At 35.2% G+C, this 23,478-nt stretch overlaps 1 protein-coding gene and 1 pseudogene across 1 annotated transcript in view; both read right to left on the bottom strand.

Moving 5' to 3' along the window:
• The window catches only part of MDGA2 (MAM domain containing glycosylphosphatidylinositol anchor 2), an 859,730-nt gene that overhangs the window by 598,637 nt on the left and 237,615 nt on the right, over positions 1–23,478 (bottom strand). The gene's annotated exons all lie outside the window — the stretch shown is intronic.
• On the bottom strand, positions 12,061–20,720 carry LOC114492045 (annotated as a pseudogene).

Below are 23,478 nucleotides of genomic sequence, written 5' to 3'. Positions count from 1 at the left end.
AAAAAAGTAAAATGATGAGAGTGTTATTGTTACTTTCTAGTCTTTGAAAATTTTAAGAAAAAGAATGTTATGGGTCATTCAAGGAAACTGAGAGATCATTTACATACTTTGCTTTCATTCATTTTTCTTTTTAGAGAGAGAGAGAAGATGGGGGTGGTGGCTGGAGAGATGGGGAAGGAGAGAGAGAGAGAAATGTTGATTTATTGTTCCATCCATTTATGCATACATTGATTGATTCTTGTATGTGCCCTGACTGGGGATCAAATCCGTAACCTTGGTATCAGGGATAATGCTCTAACCTACTGAGCTACCTGGCCAGGGCCCTTTCATTCTTGTTGTACTAATTTGATACAGGAATTTACCAGTTTTTCTTTTGTTTTTATATATTTGTGGTTCACTTCTTCACTATTCTTAAAGTGTATCTTTGTAACAAGCATATCAGAAATGATTTCAGACAACAAATGACATACCTACTGTAATTATTTGCACAAAAGAGATATTTGATATACACATATTTTTGAACATGTGAATAAATGTATGTATGAATAAATAGAGGGAGAAAAAAGATTTTATTTCAGGGAACGAGAACTTTCAAAAGCATATATTCTAAAAATAATTGCGAAGTGTCTCCATTCCCAACTTTTCTATGTAAATCAACCTATTGTTTTTATCAGAAATTTCTATCCAAAGTAAAACTGATGGCATTTTATGGTGGAAAAAAAATTGGTCTACTGATGAATTTACTTGTTTTTTTCATTGAGCCAACAAGTATGCGGTGGCTGCCATTCACCGGGCACTATGTCAGTCATTATACAGAAAAGGTGTTTAAGACACAGGCCTTGCCTTTGAGGAACAGATCTCACAGACTTTTCTAATACAAATATTGAATAGGCTTTCAATTCTAGTGAAAGTATGTCTTTGGGGGCTTAGAAGTTCACTATACTGAATTTTGCTGACCATTGACTAACTCAATGTAGAGCTCCTTTATATATGGGGGATCAATCTGGTTTCTGTAATGAGAGATATATCACAATTTATGGGAAAGATAAAGTGAATCTCTTCCAGGAGTGGGGGGAATCAGAAAAAGGACACTTATGAGCTGCAAAGAGAAAGGTGAGAAAATCTGATCTTCATATAATTATTATGAAAAAGGGAGAAGAGTTAGTGGTTAATAAAAGAGAGCCAAAAAATACTCCCAAGCCTTGAAAGTACACTACAGAATACAATGTTATTGGGAAAAGGGAACCTAAGGCAAATATAAATGTGGCTTCTGTGGTTGAATTGGAACATTCTAGAATGTCCTGAAACTCTGGACAAAATCATGAGCAGAATTAAGGTCATTTACTTCTATGTCAGGGTTGGGAGATGGTGGTCAAATCTTGAATACCTTCAAAATGATTAAGTACATTTATCTAAACTTTTGATCTCCATCATTTAAATTTAAGAACATCTCTGTACCATAAGAGTTGGTGTTGGGAACTAAAAAACAACAACTATACACTGAAGAATTCATGTAAGACCAGGAGACAGAAAAATAAAGCATATGGAAATGCAAAATGTTAACTGTTAGTAGGCTCCTGAAGGAGCACATAGGAAAAATGTCAGCAGCAGTCTACATGGAAAGTAAAAAGACCACAGTCATTTGCTATTGATGATCAAATGTATGCACTTTGCTTATCAATTCATATTCTAGGATGGATCACAAAGCATAGGTTCTTATCCCTGAACCAGAGCCCTGACCACATCAGGGCATTTGATAAAACCTCCAAGGCCTGGCAGGTTGCTTCTGGAGTGCCATGCACTGGGCACTCTGTGTGTGTTAACTCTTCCTCTCAAGGACATTAAGAGGTAGATACTCTTACCAGGGGTATTGCCACTTTACAGATTAGGAAATTGAAATGCAAAGCTAAATTTAAAAACTTACCTAAAGTCCCACAGCTAGTAACCCAAAGTAGTCTAGTTCCCGTTTTGTTTGGTAAAATTTCCTGCAAGGAAGAAGGAAAATGCAGCCGTCGGAGCACTCACAACTGTCTTTGGTTTGTTTGATGTTAAATGTCTGTTAGTCTTTAGGAGAAAGGAAAATGATGAATAATGTGTGGCAGGGAAAAGCATAAGACAGGAAGCTCCACAGATAATTATTTAGAAAAAAACAAAATAGACATGGTAATAGTTCATGTTGCAAAAATACTTTTGAAATGTTGTAGATTGCTGATATTGCATCAATTATGCAGTAAATTACATGATTTTGATAGTGGATTTGCTGAAGGAGAAATAGGTTTGAATAAAAGTAGTGCTGTAGCTGCCACCAACATCAGATTTCTGAAATTCCGAGACAGAGGCCCCAAGGTTTTCTGTTTTGTTTTAATCCTCACACAAGGATACCATATTTTTAGGACTATAAGGCACACTGGACCATAAGATGCAACTAGGTTTTAGAGAAGGAAAATAGGGAAAAATTTTCTGAAACAAAAAATGTGATAAATATTTAATAACCTGTGACCCCACTCCACCGCATCCCCCACAGTGAGCCAGGTAAGCTACATTCAGACTATAAGATGCACCCCCATTTTCCTCCCAAATTTGGGGGGAAAGTGTGTTTTACAGTCTGAAAAATATAGTATATTTGTTGATATGAGAGAGACAGAGAGAGAGAGACAGAGAAAGAGAGAGGTCAAAAAAACACCATTGGTTGCTTCCAGTATGTGACCTGACCAATTGAACCCACAACTTTTTGCTGTACTTACAGGAGATGCTGCAACCAGCTGAGCCACCAGGCCAGTTGGTAGAAAAGACCTTTTGAGATAAGCAGTTTTGCATTCATTCTTAATCAAAACTAAAAGCTTTTAATCCATGTGTTCTTTGAAAGATGAATAATAAAAGAAACTGATGTCTCTCAGAGATTCATTAACATGCATTTGAAAACTATCAACATCTCATTAAAATTTTATGTCATACTCTTCAGAACCATTTTTGCATTAGTCTAGAAAGTGGTAGTGTCAAACCTTTTTATTCCAGGTAAATAATATCATTCCATCAGGGTCAATAAGCATTTGAACAATATTTCAGTGTTTCAAGCTGATATTAAACCTGGCCTATGAATATTAAACATCTATAAGTTTTCATTAAATTGCAAAATATTTGATTGGTAGTATACATTTGACATCAAGGAAAGCACATTCTTAAATTCCTGGGAGGTGGGTTAAAACCCATGCCTAATTTCTGAGGTTGTATGCATGTCCTTTAGCAAAACTAAGCTTACAAGATTATTATTAAGCCCCTAATGTGTTACATGAATTGTATTCAGTGTTTGAATTTCTAAAAATGGAAGAGACTTCATTTCTCTTTTAAAGGAGAAGGTAGTGGGAACAACAGAAGTTACATGAAAGGGGTGAGTAAGAAAAATAACTAAGAGCACAGTCTATGTACTCAATGATTCCATTAGAGAAAGACTACAAATGTCTACAAAATACCTGGAGGGAGTCAAGCACTTACAAGGAAAACACAAACACAAAGTAACACAGATTAACCAGCCTGCTTGATCATCTATGCATTATAAGAAATAGTCAATTAAAAAATAAATGAGAAAGCTAGCAATTTTATCAATTTATTGGGATTAGACTACAAACAAAATGACCTGTTCTATATACAAACAACAGAATGAGTGGGGAATAAGTGAATCAGTCATGGCAATAAGAAGCTTAAGCATGTATTACAATTTGGGGAACAGAGAAAAATTCAAATGCAGTTCTCTCATCCATGTCACTAGTGCTGCACAGTGTCTGTGTTCCAGACTCTTTTAAGTTCCGGGAGGAGACAAGGAGTATACACAACTCTCTAGGCTGTCTACTCAGAAGACGGCATGTATAAAATGATAAGGAACATTTATTAAAGGCCACTGAGTGAAAATGATACACTGTCCTACAGGAATAAAGAGTGAAATCCCAGTGGAATAAGGCAGTACAGAAATGGAGTTATAGTCCTGTAGTATTATTCAATTCCTTATCCTAAATCTAATTTCTTCATCTCCATCAGCTCCATGAACATGATAGGCAGAACCACCGAGTAAAAACAAACAGCATCTTGTTATAACCCAAGATCCATACTTTAGGAGTTGAGTGTCCTTGGCCATATGACCTTAACCTTTCTAAAATTAAATACCCTCCCCATAGTATGAGAATAATGAAATGAATACCTCATAGGTTCATTTTTATAATTAAAGTATAAATTCATAAAAAAATCCCTAGCTAAACATGGCAAGAATATTCCTTGCTAAATTACAAATCAATGCCTAGAAAATATTATTGAGATATACACATAGAAGCACAAGAAAATGGAAATAGATTCAGAATAAACATTTGTTGATTCATTAATTAAAGTAAAATCTAAGAAAATTGCATTAAGGTTCAAGAGCGCTATAAAAATGCTAACGCACAGTGTACTTGTGGGTATAAAACCTGCCGAGTTTGGAGTTTTCAAAATTACTTTCTTTGATTCATATTTCATTGTGTACATCACTATTATGTTGAACATTTTACCATTATTAAGATTTATGAAGTTCAGCCCTGATTTAAATTCACAGCATGTAACTAAGAACTCAACAAAAATTTAGATGCAACAAAACAGATATTGAAAAAGAGATAATAGCAAGTCTAAAGAATAATTACTAAGATTAATGCAGTTGTCATTTTTACTAACATTGTACAATTTAGATTTAAATCTATGGCAAATAAAAAAATAAAAATTTATCTTTGTTCAAAGAATCTTTGATTAAAATGTGAATGTTTGTATATATTTACATATAAATTTGGTTATTTTCTTTAGGATGACATTTAGTTCACCCATTTCCTTTAAAACTAGTGAACTAATATCACTATTCTGACAATAGTGAAACTGATTTTGGAAAATCTTGATTGAATAAACCTAAGTGAATCCAAGTGTAGAGCAAGCTCCACACCAATAACATCTTCAGAAAATATGTAATTTTGATTGTTAAAATATTAAGTAGAATCCTGGATTAATCAATAGAGTTGTTTTCTGAGTGACAAACCTAATGATCTGTGTTTCCCCATTGTCACAAGCAGTAAACAATCTCATTCAATCTATAATCTAATCAATTTTAGGTAGAATAACTAGTTATTCTACCTTATTTAAGATGTGTTTTATACACAGTTTTGATATCTACATGTGCATATATATTCATAATATATAGAGTAAATTAAAATATTTTACTCTTCAGGATTTATTTTCAGCTTTTATTCCAATCCAGTAAGACTCTTCATTCATTGCATATGTGTCAATCCTGCTAATCCCATAGAATTATTGTGTAAATTTTAACATAATACAATCAAAACAGTGTACAACTTGAACTTGTTTCTTAAATTGCCAAGTCCAAAAACTAGTGTGCACACATGAAGTAAGTGGTCACCACCGTGGCTGAATTTGAGAGAAAATGAGGGGATTTTCCAGTTGAAGGACTCATTTAATTAAAATATCTTCATGACAGTTTATCACACTATCTAAAATTTCTCCAGCAAAAAATTTACTCCCTTATGACTATACAACCCACCTCCTAACTGACTCATTAAAAGTAAAACAAACCAACATGGTTTTAATTTAAAAAGACATATTCACACATCACTTACTAACATCTTTACTTTCTTACCTTGTTTCCCAGGCATTATATGTAGTTGGTATAAAAAAGAATGGAACCTAGGTCTGAGGGAATAGGAAGGACATTATATCTGAAACACTGTCAAAGAAATCAGCTCATTGAAGGGGGTCTATTTGTCCAATAAACATTATCTTGCTATACTCTAAACTCTAAACTCTGAATTCTACTGAATAAAACCTAGTCCCTGCTCTATTGAGAAATTGTAGATTTAAAAAGGATTGACAATATGTTAAAGGAAAATTAAATAAAAGTGGGATTCAGGCACATAACTAAATAATTCCAATTTATTTTTAAAAAGTGTAGCTTCAAATAAGTCATTCACGTTATATAAGTACTCAGTTATCTATCTCCCAGTGTTGAAATTGGTTTTTATGTTAATACATGTTATGAAGACTTTCGGGGTTGGCCAAAGGATGTAAGGGAAAGAGAATTCCAGGTTGAAGTGGCATTAAATGTAGAGGCAGGGGGACATACATACACTGCCTCCAATGTTATCAATATTGCTCACATTGAGAAAAAAATTTAGCAAAAGGGGGCTTTCTCTTAGTCCTCTCAAGGATGTAGATACTAAAATACCAAATACCAAGTCAAAGCCATGTATGACCCCAAAAATATAAGATGGCCAAGGTTCTTAAACATGTTTCCAGTATTCATCAGGAAAATGTATAAACTCTTTCTTTAAAGTAGCCTTCTTTAAATAGCACACCTGAGCACAGAAGAATGAATTTGACATGGATTCAGTACTCTTATATTCTTGTACTCACCAGTCATGGCCCTTTCTTACACATTCCTTACACAGGTTTGCTACTCATTTACATATGTTTAGTATAAGTATAGTATCAATAGAATTTATTTAATTAGGTTAATTTTTTTTGAAATCATGTAAAGAAAGTGTAACATATCTTTGCATAGACACACAAAAGGTCAAGTCTATTATTCAGCAAAATATATGAATGTTCAAATTTATATTTTAAATTGATAAGTGTAGAATTGGTTTGATAATTCAAAAGAAATAAGTATTTTTCCATAAGGATCATTTTTTGGGGGTTTGGAGGCCTTTCATATGGGGTTAAGTATAGGAACCAGAAATTTAGTTCTTTTCAAGGAAATACACAGACCATTCAATCATGAAGAAAGGTAATCCAAAATTACACAAAGGTAATGACACGTAACCTTTTACTGTGAATTAAAACTAATAATAAAGAATAATCCACACATGAAACGAATGATGGACTGTGATTATAAGAAATTTTACTGGGCAAATTATGTAAGTGTGGGGTACGGACAGAAGAAAGAAAAACAAAACAGGTACCAGACTCAGGATCAGGTGATCCAAACATTGTTTATATGTATCATACTTGCATACAACATAAATGGTAACAATGTTTATAACCAATTAAATTACTTTCAGAATAATTATTTTTAATAGTCACATAAACAATTTAAGTTTGATAACCCACAAGACACCAGTTTACATGAACTGTTTCAGGAATAATTCTGTTAAAGTAATATACCCATGGGACATGATAAAGATGAATGATAAAAAGTTCAAGTGTAAAAGAAAAGAAACAGACCAAGTCTAAAATAGCTCCTAGTAGTCTATGTTATTTTAAGCATGACAGTATATGTTGTAATTTCAAGAAAATATACATTTGGGAAAATTATATAATGAATTAGTACGAAGGGTGCTTTGGGTCTTTTCATTAGCCTTAAGGATAGAAGTGAGAAGAATGAGGAGGGGGGATGGGGTGGAGGGGACTGGAGCGGAGGCATTTAAATACATGGGGGCATTTTCTTCTTGGTGATGTAAAGCACCTACACTAAACTTTAAAGCTAATTAAAAGGTAAATATTTGGCCAGATGTAATTACATGCAAGACTATGAACATCATACTAAAAATCCTTTTTTCATTGTAATTTTTTTCAGTGAAGCCATTGGTACAAAATTTGATTTTGAGTGGTTAAAAAGCCCTTGCTTTTAGTATCAAGCACTAATTTTATAAAGACTTCCATTTTTCTTAGATGTAAATATATATAATTTATGTATTTATGTATTTTTTTATTCATTCATTCATGCATTTATTTTAGAAGATGAAATGTGTATGGTGCATCCTTTCTGGAGATGGTTTTGATTACTGTTGTTTTACACGCAGTTATGTGCAAGGGAAACATAAATTAAATGAATACAATGTAACTAAAAATTGTAGTGAAGCAGACTGTAGAACAAAGAACAAGATAGGCAAATCCTCTTTCTTCCCCAAGATAACCCATGTTAAATCAAATTGTTATATTATATCTGGACATCGATAACCTCAAATACAATCCGAACACCTATGTTTTGTGTCATTTTGATGTAATAGATCTGGAGATTCTTTGCATTTATAACATTTATAGTTTCAAATTTTGTTATTCAAAGAGTATTAAGGGATCAAAAGCTGAGTCTTCTGAAACATTTTAAATTAAGTTAGTTAAAAAGTCAGGAAACAAAGCAAACTGCGAACTGTGGGGAAGAATTCCGCCTTCCCTGGTTGGCTTAAGGGATAGTCAAACAAAATAAAAAACTTTAAACACTATGATTCATGCTTTCAGAAAAAGATGGGCAGCATATTTCATTAACCTTTATTCTTTAATATGTTGCCAAGCTGAAAAGTAAAACACACACATGCACACAACACACAACTGGAAGCAAATTCTTCGTTTCTTTTTTTTTTTTCAGGACAGAATGAGTATAATCATATAGTATTGATAGTTATAGAAAATTTTATTTTATATAATTGTGCGTAAGTAGAGTTGAAAATACTCCTGATATATATCACTGGAATACTTATGGATATTAAATATATCTAATTGATGTTTGTGAGGAAAAAATGTCACTTTTTAAAAGAAATCTGATAATGGCTAAAACTGTTTACTTATTATTAACAGGCAAATCTTAATAGAAATAGACAATGCTTCCACTGCAAAAAACAGATTATATTTCCTAAATGCCCTCAACTCGTTCAAATATTTGAGGGTACATTCTGTTTTGTTTTATGTTTGCTTTGGTGTTAAACTGTCTGCTAACTGTATTCACTTTTAAATTCACTTTTTCAAGTCAAAGAAATCAGGTACTTGACCCTTTTGGTCGTATGATGACTCTAATAAAGTATTTTACAATTTTCACGTTATCCTTTAAAGTCGTAGTGTCAAGAGACTACTTATCTCTTTATAAAACCAGAAGTTGCCCTCCATAACATGGATATTCACCTTTCTTCTGTTTACTAAATTGCCAGACCTGCATTTTCTGATTTTCATCTCTAAACTCCTAAATTTTCTACTCAGTCCCTCAGTAGAGCATTCTCAGCATTTTGCAATAGCAATAAATTAAATATATGAGTTTATTCGTGAGCAAAATCTCTGCAGATAAAAAGGAAATATGAGTGTTGGTGTTGACCTTCCAATTACTTTCCTTTCTAGTGAAGCCTGGGTTTTCTCTAGGTTTTGAGTAGCAAAGCAAATGTGGCAGAACTCTCCTGTCACCCGGTCATCCCCACTTCCCTCCACCTGAGTCCAATTAACGAAATCAAAATAAGTTAACAAAACATGTCTCCCAAAGAATGAAAGTGCTGCTGGCATATTTCTGAAATTCATTTTAACTTTTACATGAGAAACAAACCTCTATGCTATATGTTTTTCCCATTCCTCTCTCTTTCTACTCATTTTATATCACTAGGTATCCATTCAGCTGGTCACAACACAAAGTTAAAACACACACACACTCACACATATGGCTAAAATTTTACGTGAAAAATAAGTTTGATTGTTCTTTTCCCAAGTGCCACCAACATGAAAGCCACAATGCACATCTCCTGGGTACGTCAGGTCATTTATAAGGACCATGTTAGAATGCACAGGAGGAAAGCAACAAGAAGGGAGAAACAGCATTAGCACAAGTGGCTATATTTCCATTCCTCGTATATTTTTGCGGTGTGTTAAACACTCCTGCCATAGTTAGGCCACTCTATCATTACCTGTGAAATACATTGTTTTAGGCAATAAATATAAAACTTTGGATGGGCACACTGAGAATATATACTACCTTCTTTGACTTCACAGAAATACTCTAGAATTGGTAAAAAAACATTTGATCAAAGAATACACAATGTTAACTTGGCAACTGAAAAATCAATTGAAAATCTATGAATTCAAAAGGCAGAATTTCATGATCCTACAAATAATCTGAGTTCTGTAAAATGTAGTGTTTTTATTGTTTTTGAAACACAATATAGGGTGACAATGGTGGCTCCAGTGGCATAAATACCTACAACAAGCAAATTATTAAACAGTGTTCAATATTTGCAAGAAAGCCTGTCTCTGAGTACTATTGTGAGAGTTGAACTTTAGTCAAAATTAAAAATATCACAGAAAAATGGAATCATTTAGCAGGAATAATGAAGGCCATCTATTCAATAATTGATAGGTTAATATTAAATGGTTGTTTTCTAAAATAAACTATTTTAACAGTAATCTCATTGTCAAAGATTTCTTCCTCTTTTTTTGCCAGCAATGTGATTTTTTAAAAAGATCTTATTTATTTACTTTTAGAGAGAGCAAAGGAAAGGAGAAAGAAAAGGAGACAAATGCCAATTGGTTGTCTCTTGCCCGCAACTCAACTGGGGACCAGGCCCACAACCCAGGCATGTGCTCTGACTAGGAATTGAACCAATGGTCCTTTGGTTTGCAGAATAATGCCCAGTCCACTGAGTCACACCAAAAAGTCAGAGCAAAGCAACTTTTTAATATCATAACTCTTCCTTAGATATGAAAGGCTTTTTTATTTATCTTTGTTTTTATTTAACAAAGGTACAAAATTAATTTAAGGATAACAATCATGGATGTGTACACTAATTTCAGGTACGTTCACCATAATTCTCAAACACATGAAAGACTTCAGAAGTCCCTGATAACTGTTTCATTTGCTGTATCTCAGGCTATGCCCTGTGATTCATTCCTGAATTAGCACATGCATTTGTTTTCTGCACAACTAGATGAGATACTTAAATAGCAGAGAATGCTGTGTCTGCTTTGAATAACAAAAAGATGATTTCATTTTTCTGTGTGCTTACAATTCAAGTCTACTGCTTTACTCCATTTCCATGGAATAACAATGTAAATGGCAGTATCAGCCCACAACACTTCATTTCCCTGCTGTCCTGAATTCAGAATTTCTAATTTCCCATAGTGAGTAACTCCAAATGTCTCTTCACTTCTGAGTTAGGTTTTTATAAAGGTTTAGGAAATTAAGATTAAGATCAGATTTAGATTGAGGCTTACTTCAAAAGATTAAGACTTATTTCAAAACTGGTAATAGTAACACTATTATTTTATAGTGTATTATTTTAAGGTGATTCTACATTATTTTAGTATTCTTTTCTCTATTTCCTATGCATATAGGAATCGCAAAAGTAGTCTTCTAAAAATTTCAATCAGGTGGAATGTCACTTGCTTTCTTAATCAGTACTTAGTGTTTCTAGAAAACATTCCTGACCGAGAAACCAAGTAGCATTAGAAAGATACCTCTGTTTCCCAGGAGGGTGACTCTGCTGGTGTCTAATACTATCAAAACACGTTTAATGAAAAGGTTTCTTATTATGGTGTGATCACTTTATAATTGCCCAAATTAATACTTCTCTTCAAACACATTTGCTCTACAAGTTTCTATGTTCTGTTCACACCTTACCCTTTGTTTTTGAAAAGGCAATTATGTCTATACTTATGAGCTCAGTGCAAGCCTTCATGTGACCATGGGGGCAGCTCCCTGAGAGCATGGAACACAGATCGCTCCTCCGCATCTCTGGACCATAGGTGCAGCTCAGCTCCCGGCACGTTGTAGGTCCACACTCAGATGGAAGAAATGAATGAATGAAATTGTATTCATCCTGGGTCCTGATCTGCACATGTCTGCAATAATCTATAATCTTCAAAATTCATATTTGCATTATTTAGGTCATACATCAAAAACAAATAAGGGTGATAATTTTAAACTAGAGTTTCCAAAATGCCTTCCTTCAGAAATTCATTATTTAGAATATAATTTAAAAAAAAATGATGTTGCATTTATCAGTGATATCAAGACTGAGAGGGCAATTTTCAAAATATTATTAACATTTACATTTTCTTTCTTTACAAGTTCCTCATTTGAGACAGTATTTTTTTTTCAAAAGGACACAGAATATCAGGTAGTTCATAAGGACCTTGTTCACATAAATGAACACGAAAATACACTGACGGATTCAGATTCCATCATTGCTTTAGCATGCATTTTCAGCTAAATACACCATGGAAAAAATTCCTTCTCCCTGTGATGGAGACAGAATAAGAACCAGAAAGTACATATTAAAAAACTTGAATGCACAGATTTTTTTCAGACTTTTAATCGCTTTTATTACTCAGAAACTTCATTTTTTATTGAACTTTCTGACTCTGTGCTTGTGCCTTCAACATTTTCCCAAGATTTTCTGCTCCTCAATAAGGAAAGCACTCTTGGCCCTGTCATGGACACAGGGATCCACCTGAGGCCTGGCTGACGTGGCTTTCGGTTTGGACAACCTCACTGGAATTTTGGGTCTCACAGCACGGACTCCATGAAGTCAGCCTGGACATATGTGACATACAGATTCTGCTGCTTTTCTGTTATGAAGGTCAATAACTCTATGATCGGGGTGCAGGGAAGCCTAGTTTTGTTAGAATCTGTATTTTAGGGCAGCCTCCAGTAGTATGTCAATGCTGGACCATTGTGAAGGCTTGTAGACACTTTCTTGGAAGAGGAGAACAGATTCTTATTCCAAAAATTTATCAATATGATTTGGCAGATACCTATGAGACACAATGTGAGACATTTGAACTGCTGGACAATATTTGGGCAGATCTGTGACCTTATGCATAAGCGTGAAATTTCCTCAATTATCTCAAATGGAAGTTAGTTCAAGAATATCTGTTTAAGCCCTGACTAGTGTGGCACAGTGGGTCGGGCATGTCCAGAAAGCGAGAGGCTGCCAGTTCCATTCCAGGTGAGGGTACAAGACTGGATTGCCTGGATTGTGGGCCAGGTCCCCAGTGGGGGGCTGGCGAGAGGCAACTGATCGATGTTTCTCTTGCACCTGAATGTTTCTCTCCCTCATTTTCTCCCACCATTACCCTCTCTCTAAAAATAAATAAATAAAAGCTTCAAAGAAAAGAATATCTGTTTAAGACTCAGACACAGAGAGTGGATTGGTGGCTGCCAGAAGGAAGGGGTTGGAGGACTCAGTGAAAAGGGTGAAGGCATTAAGAAGTACAAGTTGGTAGTTACAGAACAGTCATGGGGACGTAAAGTATATCAGAGGGAATGTAGTCAATAACATGGTAATAACTATGTGTGGTGCCAGGTGGGTACTGAAAATATCAGGCGGAACACTCTGTAAAACATATGATTGCATAACCACTGTTCTGTACATCTGAAACCAATACAAAATAATACTGAATGTAAACTGTAATTGAAAAATAAAAAGTATCTGTTTAACTCTGAAGGTTAAATAGACTTTTATCTTGTGTCATAGATTTTTACTTATTTTACCACAAAACCATGAGGTAAAAATGCCCATATGAAACACAATTATCCCATAAAATCTTATTTTAAAAAGTCAGAGATAGACATATACAGTAGCACTCATACTTTGACCAAATTAAATAGAGTATTTTGATCAAATTATTTAGAACACTTAAACCTAAATGGAAATTTCTTTCAAGAGTTGATTGCTTATGTTAGTCTTCATAGTATAAAATATCAATATAAATGATGTCCTATCTACATTTGTATCTCCATAACTTTGTTTCTTGAAATAATAATGCTTCAGAAAGTCAACAAGGCCATTTGAAACAGAAGAGTTGAGTCTAACATGTTGTAATAGCTGCTTTATAAGTATAAAGTCTATACAGAGTATATATAAAGTATAAAATTGTAAGTATAATGAGGTTTCTTTACTGCAGGACTTTTCAGAGCTTTTAGTTTACCGATGTATATTACAAAATGCCATAAAAATCGATAAATCCAAGTCTCTATGGTCAATTAATATTTGACAAGGGGGGTAGAAGCATAAAATGGAGTAAAAATAGCCTCTTCAACAAATGGTGTTGGGAGAGCTGGACAGATACATGCAAAAAAATGAAATTCGAGCACCAACTTACACCATACACCAAAATAAATTCAAGGTGGATAAAAGGCTTAAATATAAGACTTAAATATCGTGACACCATAAAAGGCCTAGAGGAAAATATAGGCAGGAAAATCTCACATTCCAAGCAAGCAGTATTTTCACTGCTAGAGCAAGGGACATAAAGGAAAGAATAAACAAATGGGACCTCATCAAGTTAAAAAGGTTCTGCATGGCTAAAGAAAACACCATTAAAATGAAAAGAGAACCAACTATATGGGAAAACATATTTGTCAATGATACCTCAGACAAGGGTTTGATCTCCAAAATGTATAAGGAACTCACATGACTCCACTCCAGGAAGACAAACAACCCAATTAAAAAATGGGCAAAAGACTTGAATAGATACTTCTCCAAGGAGGACATACAGAGGGCCCAGAGACATATGAAAAGATGCTTGGCATCACTAGCCATCAGAGAGATGCAAATTAAAGCCACAATGAGATACTACTTCATACCAGTCAGAATAGCCATCATAATCAAATCCACAAACACCAAGTGTTGGAGAGCTTGTGGAGAGAAGGAAACCCCTAGTGCACTGTTGGTGGGGATGTAGACTGGTGCAGCCATTGTGGAAGACAGCATGGAATTTCCTCAGAAAACAAAAACTGAAATTGCCTTTTGGCCCAGCAATTCCACTGCTGGGATTATATCCTAAGAACCCTGAAATACCAATCCAAAAGCACCCCAATGTTCATAGCAGCACAATTCACAATAGCCAAGTGCTGGATGCAACCTATGTGCCCATCAGTAAATGAATGGGTCAAAAAATGCTGGTACATTTACACAATGGAATACTACACAGCAGAAAGAAAGAAGGAACTCCTCCCCTTTGTGACAGCATGGATGGAACTGAAGAGCATTATACAAAGTGAAATAAGCCAGGCAGTGAAAGACGAATACCATATGATCTCACCATTAACAGGAATCTAATCAACAAAGTGAACAAGCAAGCAAAGTATATATAGCCAAAGACACTGAAATTGAGAACAGGCTGACAGTGACCCAGGGGAGAGGGGAGGGGATAATGGGGGAAAAGGGTGAAGGGTTTACAGGAACAACATAAAGGACACATGGACAATAACAAGGGGGGGTGGTGGAAACAGGGGAGGGAGGTGGGAAGGTCTAGGGTGGTGGGGAGGGGTAGAGGGAAAAAGGCGGAAAACTGTACTTGAACAACAATAAAACAATCTCAAATAAAATAAAATAAATTTAAATATGACCGAAATTTAATTAAAAAAGAATTTTTTACCACTAAATTTAGAAAAATGTACATGGAACATCCTCTCACTTTAAACCAGATGATTTAAAATTACATTTTTTACCTTCTACTCAATTTTTCTTGAACTGAAAATTGCTCTAAAAAATAAAGTCTGTTAAAAACAAGAACTTAACATTGTGAACCAGTTACCCAAAACTGAGTGAGTTGCAAATGCCTATGTTTTTATTTGAAATCACTGATTAACTGTTTAGTGCTGTGTATTTGTAGCCATGTGCAGCACAAATTCTAGTCAATGATGGGCCACATGTATGATGGTGGTTCCATAAAATTATAATGGAGCTAAAAGATTCTTATCCCCTAGTGACATTGTAGTTGTCATACCACCATAGTATAACACATTATTTACATGTTTATTGTGATGCTGGTTTAAAAAACCTATTGTTCTATCAGTTATATGAATATATGAGGTCTGTCCAAAAGGTATACAGTCATATAATATGAAAAATAGAGACATTTATTGGAGAAGATACAAGATACAAGAAACATTATACAAAGGACAATGGTGCTTCAGTCCCCTTCAAAGTAGGCATCTTGGGACATCACACGATTCTCCCAATCTCCATCAATGGTCCCGTCATATTTTCCTGAATCTTATCAATGGTCTGAAATCAGTTCCTTTTCAAAGGTAATTTTAGTTTTGCAAAAACCAGAAATAGCAGGGTGCCAAATCTGGGCTATAGAGGGGCTGAGTCACCTGGGTAATTTGATGTTTCACCAAAAGCTCTGCATGAGATGTGATGCTTGAGCAGGCACATTGTCATGATGAAGCTGCTAATCACCAGTTGACCATAGCTGTGGCCTTCTAAATCATCTGAATAGTTTCCACAGAGGACTGTTCAAGCTTAATGCAAAATTTGATGCAGATTAGTTGCTCTACTCGCTCAGTCATTTTGAATACAACAGCCACACAGTACACATGCTCATTCAATGGCATCCCTTGCTTCTACTGACTAGTACAGTGAAATCATCATTTTTCACTCATGTGCATTCCAGTCTGCTCTCCTTGGCTGCCAGCTTACATTGCTATTGCACAAACCTTTCTCATTATATTAACAATGGCTGGATTTTTTCCAGACAGACTGCACACACACACACAAACACACACACACACTCACACACATTCTTATATCTTACATTTATATGGTTTCCTCAATTTTATTGTACAATAATATATGGATAGTTGTATACTCAGTTTGTGATTTGAATCACACTCAAGAAAGCTTTTATTACTTTGTGTAAATAATCATTCCAAAATGTTTTAAGGTCAAGTGTGTACACACACACACACACACACACACACACACATAGAGGGGGAAGAAGAGGGAGGGAGAGAGAGAATCATAATAGGGAAAAGCTTAGGAAAACTGTCCCAGCAGGGTCTATTATTTGGGTTGGACAGATGATAGTTAGATATTAAAATAGAAAACATGTATGCACGAGAGCTCTGGATTCAGATGCTTGAAACTGCATTTTTAAAAGTGAAAATTTTCATTTTGAAATAGCACATTCCAAATATTACACTGGATTCTGAAAACTAGTCTTTGTATAGACCCAGGCTGCCCTTATTTTGCGGTGAGACTGAATGATAATTCATCATGAAAACATCTGTACTTCACTAATGGACGTAGAAAATACCTCACTGAAACGTTGAAACAATCCATAACAACAATTTCAGTAAAACACAATTAAACTGTAGAAATGCACATTAATCTTTTCAGCTGTGAGAATGACTGAATGATACTGCTATAGTATTCTCCAGACTAATTATCCTTACTCATAAGTAATACAGACAACAAAGTGAGAAAAAAAAATGTTCTTTAAATTTTTCTCCCCAGTTTGCAATTATGTATTGAGTTTGAAGCAGCACAGAAAGAGAATGATATATTTTCTGTGTAGTGCATCTCTAGGAAAGTTTCTCTCTGAATTGCTCATCAAATTAAAATAGCAATTCAAAAAAAGGAAAGAAAAATATGGTGAGATCAATAAAAGTGCTTTAGTGAAATCAAGGAATAATTTATCTTTCTTAGGAGTTTAGTAACAGTTCATTTCTTTCATAGGTGCAGCTAATCCATAGATCTAGACTAACTGCCTGATAAATTTTAATCTTGGCATGTTCCAACGATAGATCCCTTAATAATGAGAAACACATCTCTCACACAGTCTGTACTGAATCAAATGTTTAGCAAAACTCTGTGAAGCTTTCCCTAACACACTGCTCATTGGCACTTCTTAAAGAAAGAATTGCTAGACAATTGAAACAAATTCACCACTTTAGAAAGTATCTGGAATTGCATAAAGTCCCAGGGGGGAAAATGGTTCTGTTTTTCTGACCCTGTGTCTTTGTTCCCAACACCTTGCTTATGACAATTATTCAGTTGAAGTTAACTCTTACTTCCACTGTGAAGGTTACAAAAAAAAAAGAGGATTTCAGAGAATGAGATTGTGCATTTGTATTTATAATTGGATGAATAAATACTAAAATGACAGAGAGAAACTGGTTCAAAGACTTTTTTTCCCTTAATCAAATTGATGAGTACTGGGATTACTTAAACTAGTATGAAAACACAGTGTCTGTAAACCCTAACATCTTAAAATTATGGTAATCCTTCACCTCCCTTTACCTCCTGTCCCTCAGTTCTCTCTTGCTATGTTATAGTAAAAAATTGCATCATTTTCCTGAAATCCTTCTCTGTATCCTCATCAGTTTTAGGCTTTTTTGGGGAAGTAGTAGCTTTTATTTTCCTCTTGTCTTCAAGAGCACATTCAAGCCATTTTTTAAAATGTAAAAAAAAAAAAGGAATTGCCTTTTAGACCATTTTATTATATTGTCAATGATGACATTATGGCAGCTATAGAAAGTTTATGTGTTAAGATTGAGCAAATTTATTTAAATACTGCCAATCTGGAAACAATAAAATTTAGTAGCATTTTTAAAGAAAGTATTACATAGTTTTAAAGTCACCTGAAATTTACCAGCTATAGCATACCATCATTGGATGCTTTTTCAAAGAATTGTTTTTTTCCAAAATATTAATCTACTGCCTTTATAAAAATAATTTTAGGTTCTATTTTTATTTGTGAAAAATTTCATAGTTCACAGTTCAAGGGTAACTATAACTCTGTTACACGGACTTTAGACCTAGATCACCACGTGGTACCGGAAAGTAAGAAGGCAAAGATTAAAAAAGTGTGTGGCTGGGAGGGCTATCCACAGGTGACATAGCAGGTAACCGGAAATAATTCCAAAGATCCCATTTACAACATTTGATCAATGAAATAAATAATGTTAGTATTAGATTATAAGCCAAATAATTAAATTAATATCCATGATTACTATACATACATATAAGAAATAGCTGAATAAATAAATAAATGGGGGTGCAATGATATTTACTTCTTAAACAAAAACTTCAACACGTAAATGTAGAAGAAATGAGACAATTTAAAAATCATCATTATATCACCATAGGTCAGGTTTTTTGGAAGTTAAATCAGTGAGCAAAATTTTAGTGTGCAAAATTAATAGGCAGAAACAGGATATCTCAAAAATACTTTATGCAGTAGTCAGAATAATGTCATCCCGAAGTTGTCCAAGTCCTAATCTACAACACTGGTGAATGTGTTGTCTTACACGGCAAAAGGGAATTAAGGTTGCAAATGAAATCAAAGTTCCTAATCAGCTGACCTTAAAATAGGGAGATTGTCTGGGTTGGGACCAATGTATTCACAAAGGTCCTTAAGAACTGAGGAAGAAGTCAGAGTGATGCTATGTGAAAAGGTCTTGATCCACCATGGCTGGCTTTGAAGATGGGGGAAGGGGCCATGAGCCAGGGACTGTGGGTGACTTATGGGAGCTAGTGCAGGTGAGGAAACAGTCTCTCCTAGAGACTGCAGAAGGGAACTCAACCCTACTGACACCTTGACTTTGAGTCCTGTGTATAATAATACAGAACTGTAGAATAATAAATGTATTAAGCATAAATAAATGTATTGTTTTAAATGGCTTGTGGTAATCTGCCACAACACAATAGAACACAATATATTTAATAATTAATTAAAAAATAGCCCTGGCTGGCGTAGCTCAGTGAATTGAGAGCGGGCTGGGAACCAAAGTGTCCCAGGTTCGATTCCCAGCCAGGGTATATGCCTGGGTTGCAGGCCATAACCCCCAGCAACCGCACATTGATGTTTCTCTCTCTCTCTCTATCTCCCTCCCTTCCCTCTCTAAAAATAAATAAATAAAAACATTTAAAAAAAATAAAATAAAAGAAGTTTATAGTGAAGAACCCTGGCAAATATTCCTGTAGCTAATTGATCAAGGTTAACATCTCCATTAACACACATGACTGCCATACAGTCCTGTGATAGGAGGTGGTGAGAAGGACAAACGGTCTCTGTGCTACTTTCCCAATAATGGACAACTTTCAATATAACGAGAAAACATCAAACACAAACAGAGATATTCAAAGAGTGACCAGTAGCCTTTGAAAGTGCCAAGACTGTGAAAGGACCACCACAGAGTGGAGGAGGTTAAGGAGACATGACAACTAAATCCACGGTGGGATCCTGACTGAATCCTGGAACAGAAAAATGGTCATTATTTTTTTAAATGGTGAAATCTTAAAAAATTCTATACTTTTGTTAAATTAGTATCGTCCAATAGTTAATGTCTTCATTTGGATAACTATTCTACAAGTATGTAAGTTGTTGGCCTAAGGGGAAGCTGGGTGGGGGGCATGTGGGAAACCTCCACACTATTTTTCAACTCTTCCCTACATCAAACCGTATGTCAACACACACAAACACATTATCTTCACACACACACATTTAGTGGCTCCGAAAAGTATATAAAACTACACTAAAATTAACATTTTTTTTCTTAAACTCTCAGGAAAAAGTGGGCTTTTAAATCATGCATTACTGAAAATATTTTAACAACTTTCAACCATTAACATCCTTGTACAGAATTCAGTTTTTACATCATATTCCTGGAGGTTCCTAGCCTATATAATACTCTGTGTAATATACTGTGTATTGCTATATATAATATATAGTAAATACAGAGAGGGACAGAAGTAGGTTTACAGTTATAAGTACATGAAACAGAGTTTATTCTTGTGTTACTATTTATTACTCATTGTATTATTTTCCATATGAACAACTGTAAACAAGCTTTTGCCCCACCCTGTATGATACTATGTAATCTAATTATACACATATATTTATAATTCTATGTATGTACATTTATATATAGTATCTATAAAGAGGGGCACCCAAGTGGAGTTCACAGGTAGAATGGAAGGAGAAAGGAAGGAAAATGGACACATTCACCTGCTACAGTGTGGCATGCTTTCTGGATCAACCCGACATATTTTCCTATAATATCCCAGGTTTCCAGGGAAGCCATAGAAAGTTTCCCCAGCCAGTTTGTTTACTGAGGAAACCACTGGCTTGGGAGCCAATCCTCAATTCAAGCTCCCTGTTAGCAGAAGAGAAGGACCAACCGTGGGTCTTCTGTGCTCTCTGGGTGTCGCCATGGTCATGCACACAGACTCCCACCATGGCCCTTCTCACTGTGTAGCTGTGTAGCATTAGTTACGGGGTCACAATGGATGTTTTGTGTGTATTCACCACTACATGGAAAATGGCTTAAAGAATGCACATATTACATACTCATTTTTTCAAAGTTCAGTATCTACAACTGTGCCTTTTTCCAATTCCTCTAACCTTACCTTAATTAGAAATAGCCTCAGAAAGAACCCTCTTCCTTCCAAAGCTGTTCAGTGGGGACATGGGCACACTGAAGAGTGGAAAACTACATGGACCACAAACACTGGCATCATAAAGCAAGATATTTAATCCCTTTGTGCTTCAGACATCTCAACTGGGTCTAGAGCAGTGATTGTCCACTTTCCTCATCTCATGGCACACATAAACTAGTTACTAAAATTCTGCAATGCATCAAAAATATGTACTTTTTGCCAATCTAACAAAAATAGGTATAATTTTGGTTTATACCAGATGGCTATCATTGTGTTGGCTGTTGTCATTTTTTATTCAACAATCTAGGAGAAAAGAGGTCAGTGCCCCTGACTACATAGTCAGGTACTGCTTGTTTTAAAAATTCTTGTGAAACACTGGTTGAAAATCACTGATCTAGAGGATTAAATGTGATAATGCACCTAACTGCAGCCTATTGCAGAGCATGTAGTAAATCTCAGTAAACATTACTTATTATGTGTATTCTTTTATATTTCTAATGTACTTCCAATTTTTCAAATTGTCATATATATATGTATATATATATACACATACACATATATAGAGTCACTGTAGAAAAATTGCAAGTTGATCGAAGATAATGACTATGCCTCCATTTCTTTAGTGGCTGTAGGCTTTCCTTCTGCCCTGCACTTAAGTCTGCCCGTAGTTTGTACAGACAAAACAATGGGCTCACCACATTTCGAATGGAGAACTGGGCAAAGCAGAGGCCACGAATGACAGCAAGTCACTGTGTGAAACCCATCAGCCTTCAAATGTTAACAGGGAACTGGGTTCACTTGTGTAATCTAAGAATATGACAAGAATTTCTTCTGCAGCTGATCTCTTAAGAAGCACAGCTGGAAAAACACATGGAAATTTTGGTATTTCAGTCCAGCAATGTGCAAGCACATCCACAGTAGGAGTAATTTGCTGAAGAAGCCTCATTAATGAGCCTGGCACCGGCTTATTCTGAGCAGCCATGCTATCTGTGCTCTAATAAAGGCAACGTTTCCCTGAGTACTACATAAGGTCATGTCTCACATACAGTGTCTTTCTGCATAAAATGCCAATCTTTTTACTCAGGAACCTTCTCCCATTATAGAGAGTTTGTCACATACACAAGGGGCTGTGTATTTCTCAGAAAAACATTCTGAAGTACTGTTTAACTGAATCATTCCATTCTATTCTACATTAGGATATGACTGAGAAACACCAGTGGATGAGGTAGATACAACCTATGCATATATTAATGACATTGTGTTATTAGCTGTTTGCATATTGATTTGACATCCTACTACCTTAGAAAATTAAAGCCTAGAAATAGAACAATCTAATGGGAAAACACTTTAGCTCATTCCCAAGACAAGAGGAAGGTTAAGATTTTTGCAGTGATGCGATCAATGGGAAGATGGCCAGGAGTGAATGTCTCTCTCCAGAAAGAATGGTTGGCACCTACGTTCCTCAAGCTTCAGATTCACCCGCAACCCTGAAAGAAATGTCAATTGATGTGTCCAAAAGGGGGCACTGTATTCCAAACTTATAGTCCAACACATTACATTTTACAAAGAATTTCAAATATTTCTAACCAGACTCTTAGCTTCCACTCTTCTTATATGTAAGCCAGTAGGGCTACTCCACTCCTCTAGCTCCATGATAGTATTTTCAAGAGACAAGAGCCAAAAATATACTGCAGCTCTGCAGCTGCACCTCCAAAGCTGAAGGGAGGAAATGTCAGCAGTGCAAAAAAGCAAAAGAAGAACCAGGCCAACCAGTCCTGCTGGTGCCTGGTTCATTAGCATGGGCCATGTTTTATTTTCTAGTGTGAAAAGGCTGGCAAAATGCTTGGCAATGTGCTCCAAGCTCTATCATGGAAAGGAACTGATCACTTGGATAAGTAAAAAAAAAGGGTCTCTCTCTGCCTCACTGAGTCTCTTATGTGTGGCGCTACTGTACTGCCTTAGGAAGAAGCATAGTGTGTCTATTTTTAGGGCAAATGTGCCTACTTTATCTTTGCCAACTAAATCTTTCTACATGACTAATTTGCAAGTTGAATTATCTTGGTAAATAGGCTGACTCACTAGCAAATAATCTGCAGAATTTAACTATGCATTAGGCTTCTGTTGTGAATTAGGTCCTTTTGTCTTGCTCAGGATGCTGAAACGAACTGCAGTGATGCTCTGGTTAATAAAAAAGGAAGAAAAGTTATTCCAAAGGCTAGAATAGTCTTTCTTTAGCAGAGTTCAGTATGATGGAGATAAATATAGCAGTCTATATTGAGAGGCACAGCAATAATTTAGTCAAATAAGGAAATGAACTATAATTCAGATAGGTATGTGCATAGTCAGTATGTGTATGTAAGGCATGCTTTATGTGCATGTGTATCCTACACATATTTATACAAAAACTTACACTTATGTAATCATTTATCACAAAATATGCATAACAATCAGTACTCAGCATTCAGCAGTTCTTCAAGAAACATTTGTGAAACGGAAGAACTGAAATGTCAGGTTGGCATTCCCACATTGTCCC

This window comes from Phyllostomus discolor, chromosome 1 (genome assembly GCF_004126475.2).
Source record: "Phyllostomus discolor isolate MPI-MPIP mPhyDis1 chromosome 1, mPhyDis1.pri.v3, whole genome shotgun sequence".
Classification (NCBI taxonomy): Eukaryota; Metazoa; Chordata; class Mammalia; order Chiroptera; family Phyllostomidae; genus Phyllostomus; species Phyllostomus discolor.
Note: the sequence above shows the minus strand (reverse complement) of the source record. Positions and strands in the feature narration are given on the sequence as shown.